General features: G+C 37.2%; 1 long non-coding RNA gene across 3 annotated transcripts in view; it reads right to left on the bottom strand.

Annotated features, from left to right (window-relative positions):
• The window catches only part of LOC140327364 (uncharacterized), an 8959-nt gene extending 3903 nt beyond the window's left edge, over window positions 1–5056 (bottom strand). For all 3 annotated transcript variants that reach the window (XR_011920033.1, XR_011920034.1, XR_011920035.1), the window contains exon 1: window positions 4553–5056. This is a non-coding gene — a long non-coding RNA (uncharacterized lncRNA). The remainder of the gene's footprint in view (window positions 1–4552) is intronic.
• Window positions 5057–8838: the final 3782 nt, after the last annotated feature.

The raw sequence follows: 8838 nt of genomic DNA, 5'->3' as shown, positions 1-8838 counted from the left end.
CAGTGGTATGTAATGTAAAGTGCAGGGGTCAGTAGTATGTAATGTAGAGTGCAGGGACCAGTGGTATGTAATGCAGAGTGCAGGGGTCAGTGGTATGTATTGCAGAGTGCAGGGGTCAGTGGTATGTAATGTAAGTGCAGGCATCAGTAGTATGTAATGTAGAGTGCAGGGGTCTGTGGTATGTAATGCAGAGTGCAGGAGACAGTAATATGTAATACAGAGTGCATGGGTCAGTAATATGTAAAGCAGAGTGCAGGGGTCAGTAGTATGTAATGTAGAGTGCAGGGGTCAGTAATATGTAAGGAAGTCTTTTGGGATTGGATTGGGACCTAAAGTATTGACCTGGGTGGTTAGCGTGTCTTCTTTCTTTTGTGCTTGTTCCGGCTAAAGTTTCTACTTTGCAAATTTGCGAATCAGGCATGTGTGTGATTGCAGAAAGGGACAGGCAATGTTATGTTTTAATAATGAAAAATGCTCGCTTTTTATTATATTGTAAATAGCAACTCATTATTGTAATAAAGGTGGACCTGTAACAATGCTACCACTATTCTACCTGGAAAAAATAGAAATTCCATATGTAATACTGTTATTTCTCCCAAATGTCTAAATCAAAACTAGTTTGAATAGAAGTCCAATTTATTGAAGGATAAACCTGGTGATTGCACCCATCACTACACTGCACAAATGTTTCAGAGAATTTCAATCAAAAACTCTTTTCTTTTTCCAACAGAGGGAGCTTTAGTACCTTAAAGTATTTTTTTCCTTTAGAAATTTCTAGAAGTGTTGAGACAATTCTAAATGACGTTATTTCCTGTCCACACCCACACCTTTATAAAGCTGCTTACTTCCTGCTTGAGTTCTTTTATGTTTTACACTCCGTCGCAGCAAGAAGCAAATCAGTTTAACTCCTAAAAAAAGTGCCAAAGTTCCTCTCATCATGGGGTGGATCTTCACCTTTGTCATGCTGATCATCCTCACAGTGTCAGGTAAGTACATTGATGTTATAAAACAAGAATGCAGAGAGACTGGCCTAGGTTTGTGAGCTCCTTCTATATTTCCATACCTTGTCTGGTGATACCCCGGTATCTGCGAATGTTATCAAGATTTACAGGTTTTACCTAAACAGCAAACTACAACTATATATAGAAAGTCGTGTTCTATATCAGACCCGAGGAAGGTTATATCACAGAGAAAGTGTTTGTACAGCAGATTCCCCGGGAAGTTATATACTAGCTGGGACAGCGGAAAGTTTCATCAGAAATGGGAAAGTGGAATTTTGTTTCTTTATTTTTTTCTCCTGTTTTTTTTTGTTTTTTTTTTGCCAAGTTACATTTAACCAAAAAATGAAAAGCAACACACAAACCAACATACTTTAATCAGCCACCACAGACTGGGCCCCAGTGGATGCAGTTTAACCAACTATCGCTTACCCTACTGCTACAATCTTGGGTCGTTACGTCTGCTAAGCCCTTTTTTTCTGCTGGATTTCTATGTTACATTATGGAGAATCGGGAATGTCCTCCTCCAGGACAAGCTGGAACATGAAACATAGTCAGCAACACCCAAGAAACCTTTATGCTCAGGGAAATAAGAGTTACAATCACTACAGGGAAAACTCATTGGAGTCTCCAAGAGATCTTGGTTGGACTTAAACCCACAAAGCTAAACCTAAAACTAGGACATCACATTGGGATGAACCTACCATTTCCAACCTGTATTAAAGTTCAATATCGACATCTTAATAAATGTCATAACTTCAATGTGTTTTTGTAAATAGTATAACTTTTTATTGTGCAAATGAAACTACGGTAGCTGTACACATAGGACAAACTATTTTTTACTCTTTATTCCCTTTATCTTTTGTTTTTTATGGTATTCATTTGTATTTTATTAATAAAAAATGTGTATCCATTTGTAAATGTAGTTGTGGCTCCAGACTAGAAGTCCATTTAGATGGGGGATTGTTCGGACCCTAGTCGCAGTAAATAGGGGATGATAAAAGATAATCACGAGTCCTTTCCAACCTTCATTGTTCATATTCTAGGATCATTTACTTTACATTAACTGAATGTAAAACAGATAAGGTCTCATTGCAGTAGTTTGAAGAAATAAAATGTAAAAGTGCTGAACAGTATTTCCAAAGGAACCGTTTTCTCCCACTGCTGATCAGGAAACATGGGGACCAAAATAGGAAAATATTAATATAATATATTATTATTATTATTAACCCCAACCGCCCTCTTACTCATATAAAACCCCAAACGGAACATCATTAGGGAGGGAGGGCGGGAAACCTTTCCCTTCTAGCTGTCCCTTGTGAAAAACTCTTTGACTCCTCTTTCTGACCTTTTATCTCCTATTAACCCCTCCTATCCTTCCCTCGGGCATGTCCCCCCTCCCCTTTCCCCTCCCTCCAGCAGGTGCTATTACCTAATCATTAACCCTCTGCGTCTCCCCCTGTCTGCTGAGTCATGCCGGCCTTGCGCTAATACTCATTTCACTCGTATGCTCCAGGCCTTCCTTTCTTGTGCTGCTAATCAGGGAATTGGTGTAATAAATAAAAAAGAAATGAAATCTTTAAAAAGGAGGATCCATTATTACCAGACCTTATTGTCTCCTACTGCTAATCAAGGAAACTATAGACTGGAAAAACAATATTTGAGAGGAGTATGCACCATTGTCAGGCCGTATGTTCTCCTACTGCTATACATGAAAATGTAATAAAAATTGTAAAGAATTATAAAGGGTGATACATTGTTTCCAAAGCCACATTAAAGAAAATTAAAGAGCTATAAAGAAAGATATATCATATCCAAAGTCACATGTTCTTCTACTGATGATCATGGAAATCGAAAAGATGATATTAATAAATAATAGAGATATAAAGGGAGATATACAGCTTTCATGGCCAAAGTTTCTCTTACTGCTGATGTGATTGAGAACAAAAAATACATTAATTTAAAAGAGTTAACACGATTTCCAAGGGCACTTTCCTTCTATTACTAATCAGAGAATTTGCAGGCTTTGAATAAAAGAGTACACAATGTTTTAAAGGCCATATTTGTTCCTACTGGTAATCATTGCCTAGACTAAAAAAAGATAAATAGGACAGTTATAAAGGTGATATGCTTGCAACATTTTGTGACTGTTTGTAATGAGAGAAATTGAAGATTCAGAAATGAATGGAATAATTCAAATGGAATATACAATATTGCTAAGGCCACTATTTCTACTACTGCTAATATGCAAATGTTGGACCATTTTTAAGGGGGATATACTATTTTCATGCCTGCTTTTTCCACGATTGGTAGTAAGAATAAGGAAAATGACAACTAATTTTAGTAGTCAGGAATACTGCAGACTCAAATATAAAAAATAAAATAATTCATAAAGAGTGTATACTATTTTCAAAGCCACTTGTTTTCAACTGCTAATAAGGGAAATTGTAACCTAAAAATAAAAGAATTCAAAAGGAGCGCATACTGTGACAAGGCCACATTTTGTCCTGATACAACTCAGTGAAATTCTGGACTTTTCGCTTAGTTTTACTGTCAGAATTGTTTTTCTCCATTCACTCTATTATTTCTAGGGTTGATTTAACCCTTTCTGGGAATGGGTAAGGGGTACTATGTACCCCCATCCTTCTGAGTATGACTAAATACTACTAGATATACAATTTGTATTAATTACTATTAAACAGTATTTATATAGCACCAACATATTACAAAGCCTTGTACATTATATACAGCAACCCGAGAACCTTCACAGACTCCTCCTGATCCAAAGACCGATATCCCTGAGAACACCTTATCTTGGTAAAATGCTTTGCAGAAAATGCTGCAGTTTTTATGCACACTGAGATTCTTTGTTACAAGAAGTGTATTGCTTTAGTTGCCCTTCATGCCCATACGTATCAGCCCTTAGAGAAGAGGATTCCGAGCAAAAGCCCTGAGCCATGCTATTTACCAGCACAAGAGTCGGGTTAACAGAATATGTGTCAGGGAATGTTAGGAAACCATTTCTGTACTTCTATTGACTGAGAGAGGAGTTGGACGCTGTAAAGAATTGGGGTATGACCCCAGAAATACATCAGTCTCACCAGACACCTCTAGACATGGGATTTCATTGGAAACACAAGATGTGCTCCACCTGACCTACCTATGTTTATGAAGTGTCTACTTATCTTTGTATATGGTTATTCCATTAAAATAAACAATATCAGTACTTTATAAGGCCGCCATATTACCGGAGTGTGTATGCCGCTGTCCACATGGCCAGGTTATATAATAATTAGACCATGACCGAACAAACTCCATACTTGTTAATTCCACTCACAATCAAGTCACATGCCTCATTAAAGAATTGTTTGAACAGAAATGTTATAAAACACAACATAATCCACATTTCTATGGGCACACATATATAAACAGTACTATTGTGAATGTGTCATTTTGTTGTTCATGTTGTTGTCTCTGCGTGATTATTTTCTTATTTTAATATATTAAATTTTCCAATAAAGGTTCTGTGATGACATAGGGTGACTTCAACATACCTGTCCTGTGTTAGCGTTGAATCCAGATGTTACATATGTCATGCACCTCTTCAGATTGTGTTAGTACTCATCCATTCTTCATTCATTCCTGATCTCAGCCAGGTCCTTAGCTGTATGCATGGAGTTTGTATGTTCTCCCAGTGTTTGTGTGAGTTTCCGGCAGGGAGTCAAACAGAGATCATTCCCATATTCACCTTCTCCTGGAAATGTTTGAACTTATCTCCATATGATCCTCATCCATTCATGTTATAGGCTCATCTCTTTACTGTCCTCCTTCTGGGATCATATACGATAATGTATTTTACCATATTCCGAAATCCCACCTTTATGCCACCTGTATTCTCTCCAAGGGTCAAACTGGCTCACCTGTATTTTGCAGGATTCCTGGATTCCTAAACCTTCAGATCCATATTCTCCTACACATGTGATTCTATGGGCTCAGCTTAATTCTATATTCCCATTGGGATCCAAAGCCTGGAGCTCCGTACTGTGCAGATCCAGTGATCCAACTTCTATTTGCAAGGTGGAATATGAAGGTCAATTCATATTTATGTGCAAATAAGGAAAGAATTTATGCAGGCGCCACACCTTCTGGATTCTCTAAGAACAGGATTAGGAGCTATGGCAACATTTTGTTTGCTGCAAACTGATTTGCATTCCTTTACAAGCATATGAAAATGAAAAACCTTCTTACTATTCACATGCATGAAAAAAACAATAAAAGAGGTGTGTTCCCCACTTGGATTTTACAGTGGAAATTGAGGCACCTCTTAAATTAGCCTAGATTAGACGTAAAGGTAGAGAGAGATCAAAAGGAAGAGGTTTTGGGCTCACAAATGAGTTTAAAGAAAAATCGGTGTATTTATACAGAATTAGTGAAGCAAACAAGTACAAACAAGTCAGCGTCCTATACCTGTTTAACAATGTACAACATATGGGTCACTTAGTGTCTATACATCGTATTTCTAGCAATACAATAGATTCAGGCAAAAATAATGCAGAGGACTGTACTTAAGCTATGTTGAATTCAACGCGTTTCACCACAGATGGGCTTCCTCAGGGATATGATATTAAGCAAGCTTAATGGTCTAAATATGTACATAGGGATTAAATGTTGGGAAAAAAGAAAATATATTTTTTTGAAAAACAGAATCAGTGTTATATATGTATGACAAGAAGATTAAACATAATGTCATTGAAACAGCAAATAATGTTTCAATCAGAGAAAGTTATGGTAAGTAATTCAATTAAAAATAATGTCATTGAAACAGCAAATAAAGTATAACCTGAACATCTCAATAGTCATAAGTGATGTATATATCAAAAATTTTTCCAGTAATATGCTATTAAAACAGAAAAATGGTATAATCAAATTTTTACTTATGTGCTGATGTGAAAGGGGTCGTGAAAGTGCAGTAATGGAATTAGTGACAAAAAAGTGAGAGTTTAGTTGAAGTAGAGGCTGTATCTAGATAAAAATTAGTGATAAAGATAACTCTATAGGTAGGTTGGAGAAGATGGTGAATTATTGAAGGGTACATACCCCAGGTAAGACACACTTTGAATACTCTAATCAATCTTAGATCAGGATGTGGGGGGATATAAGTGGCCCCAACAATTAGGTAGTTTCATCTAATAGTGCTTTAGAGAAAATCAAGAGCAAGAACAGGCTTAGCCTTCCAGTTCCTAAAACAATATAATAAATGTAGTAATTGAAGCTGATCTAAAAGAAGGGTATAGGATAAATGAATGTTAATGGCCAAAGATAGGGGGTAGCAGGGAATTGATTCCTATGGACATGCCAAAAGAGAACCAAAGACCCAAAGAATAAATCTAGATCTAATAAAGATCATCTTGTTTCAAGTCACTATCAAGGTGATGAAGGTGACTTGAAACAAGACACAGTTTATGACACTTTCAAATGTGTCTACTGTAAAACATGTGCCTGGATTAAAAAATCCTCAGTAACTACATTACTGAATGGCAGGATCCATAGGCCAAACTACTACATCAATTGCAAGACAGCAGGCGTGATTTACATGGTTACCTGCATCTGCTGCTCATTTTATATAGGGAAGACTAAGCAACCTTTCAAACAAAGAATATGTGAGCATATACACTCATTTGATTCACCTTTTTATACATTTATTACCAGCACTATCCCCCCTTTTTTTAAAGGCTGATACAGATCATTCTTTAGTTTATTTTGTTTTGCGTTACTCTATTTAATGTTCTCTGTGTTATTGTATGAACTAACTATCAGTACCTAGCATTATTATCACTGTATTACTAGTTCCTTACCTTTGCTGGTATGTATGAATATTGGATCTTTAATTAAACAGTACATTATCTTGTTCCTCAATGTATGTTTGTACCCAGCATCTCACCCTAATTCAGGTGTTTTGGATATATACATCACTTATGACTATTGAGATGTTCAGGTTATACTTTATTTGCTGTTTCAATGACATGATTTTTTACCAATATTTAATCCCTATGTACATATATAGACCGTTAAGCTTCCTTAATATCATATCCCTGAGGAACCCCATCTGTGGCGAAACGCGTTGGACTCAATACAGCTTCAGCACAGTCCCCTGCATTATTTTCACCTTAATCTATTGTATTGCTAGAAATACGATGTATAGACACTAAGTGACCCATATGCTGTGCATTGTTAAACAGGTATGGGGCGCTGACATGTTTGTACTTGTTTGCTTCACTAATTCTGTATAAATACACCGATTTTTCTTAAAAAGTCATTTGTGAGCCCAAAACCTCTTCCTTTTGATCTCTCTCTACTTTTACGTCTAATCTATTCACTTGCATGCTTTTGTATTTGAATAGAAAAGATGATCCTGACAATACTCCCTATGAAAGTGATACTGCTGAATTAAGTCCTCATTAAAGTGATACTGTATGACCAAGAACAGTCCTGTATTTTTGCCCTCTTGCAAGAAACAGTTTTTCTTACTCCTTGTTCTTTCATCACTTGTAAAATTCTTGCAGTGTTAGATGTTGGAAGCTCCTGGTGATGTACACCCTCTGAATCTCAATATTATCCTAGGGAAGCAGTATGGTTGCTCCAAGCACAATTGTACTGGAATAGGAGGATTGTGCTTTTTATACAGTTTACATTCCTTAGGGAGAAAGGCATGCTGGGTAACTCTATGCGTAATGGGAAGCTGGTAATAAAAAATGCACTTACACTCTGATTTTCTTTTATCTTGGCTCATATATATTGGTCAGCAGATATGAATTTTTAGAATGGTGATCTGCAAGGCGCACTCTGCAAGTGGAGATAGAGACTAAAAGGTTACAATGTGACCCACTAAAGAAGCTTGGTCTACCTGCGAATGCTTGTTCCGTCAGTCAGAGCTACAGATTGGATTGAGCTTTAGGTTCACTACTGCCAAGGAGTTTAAAGAACTTTGGGCTGAAAGTGTTGCAGGTTTTTTAGGGGGGAGTACATGTCCCCTATAAAAAGATCCCTACTTCTCTGAAGCATGCATAGACAGACTTGGTGGCCAAGGCTCCTGATTCAAATCTCTACCACAACACTATCTGCAAAAAGTTTGTATGTCCACCTCCTGGTTTCCTTCCACATCCCATAAACACGCAGGTAAGTGGCTTACACCCAAAAACTGACCCCAGACTGTACATGACCATTGGCTATGGTAGGCACCTCAGGTTGGACTGTGCCTTTGTTATGGGCCTGATCTCTACAGACAACAGATGTTGGCTTCCCAATAGCAACATGGCGGGCAGCAACAGCCAGATACTGCCGGCCAGCCTGGTAAAAGTCAGACTTGGTGGCTCAGTGGGTAGGGCTCCAGATTTAGGTTTCATCCAAAACACTATCTCTATGTTACTCTATGTAATTGTTTGTTTGTTTTTTTTGTGAGTTTCTTCTTTGCACTTCGTATTTCTCCCACATCCCGTAAACATGCGGTTACTTTGGCTTCCACCCATTCTTTGCTAATATATTGTATTTTTTATAAATCTTCCTTTGAAACGGACATGCTGCTCTGATAGAACAAAACCCAAAGCTGAGATCAGAACTAGTAAAAAAAATAAACACACAACATATTTCAGGTTGGAGCTTTGACAGGCGAGCATAGTTTGGGAATTAGGGCAGAGATGCAGTCATTTATCAATCACTGGTATACAATGCTATTGTTACAGGTCCTTCTAAATAATTTATACTTGGCTTTTTTGCTTTTAAATCTGTTCTTACATGAACACGGGATAATGATATTTATATTATTGGAAATTGTGCAAAAATA

The sequence above is a fragment of the Pyxicephalus adspersus genome, chromosome 3 (genome assembly GCF_032062135.1).
Source record: "Pyxicephalus adspersus chromosome 3, UCB_Pads_2.0, whole genome shotgun sequence".
Taxonomy (NCBI): domain Eukaryota; kingdom Metazoa; phylum Chordata; class Amphibia; order Anura; family Pyxicephalidae; genus Pyxicephalus; species Pyxicephalus adspersus.
Note: the sequence above shows the minus strand (reverse complement) of the source record. Positions and strands in the feature narration are given on the sequence as shown.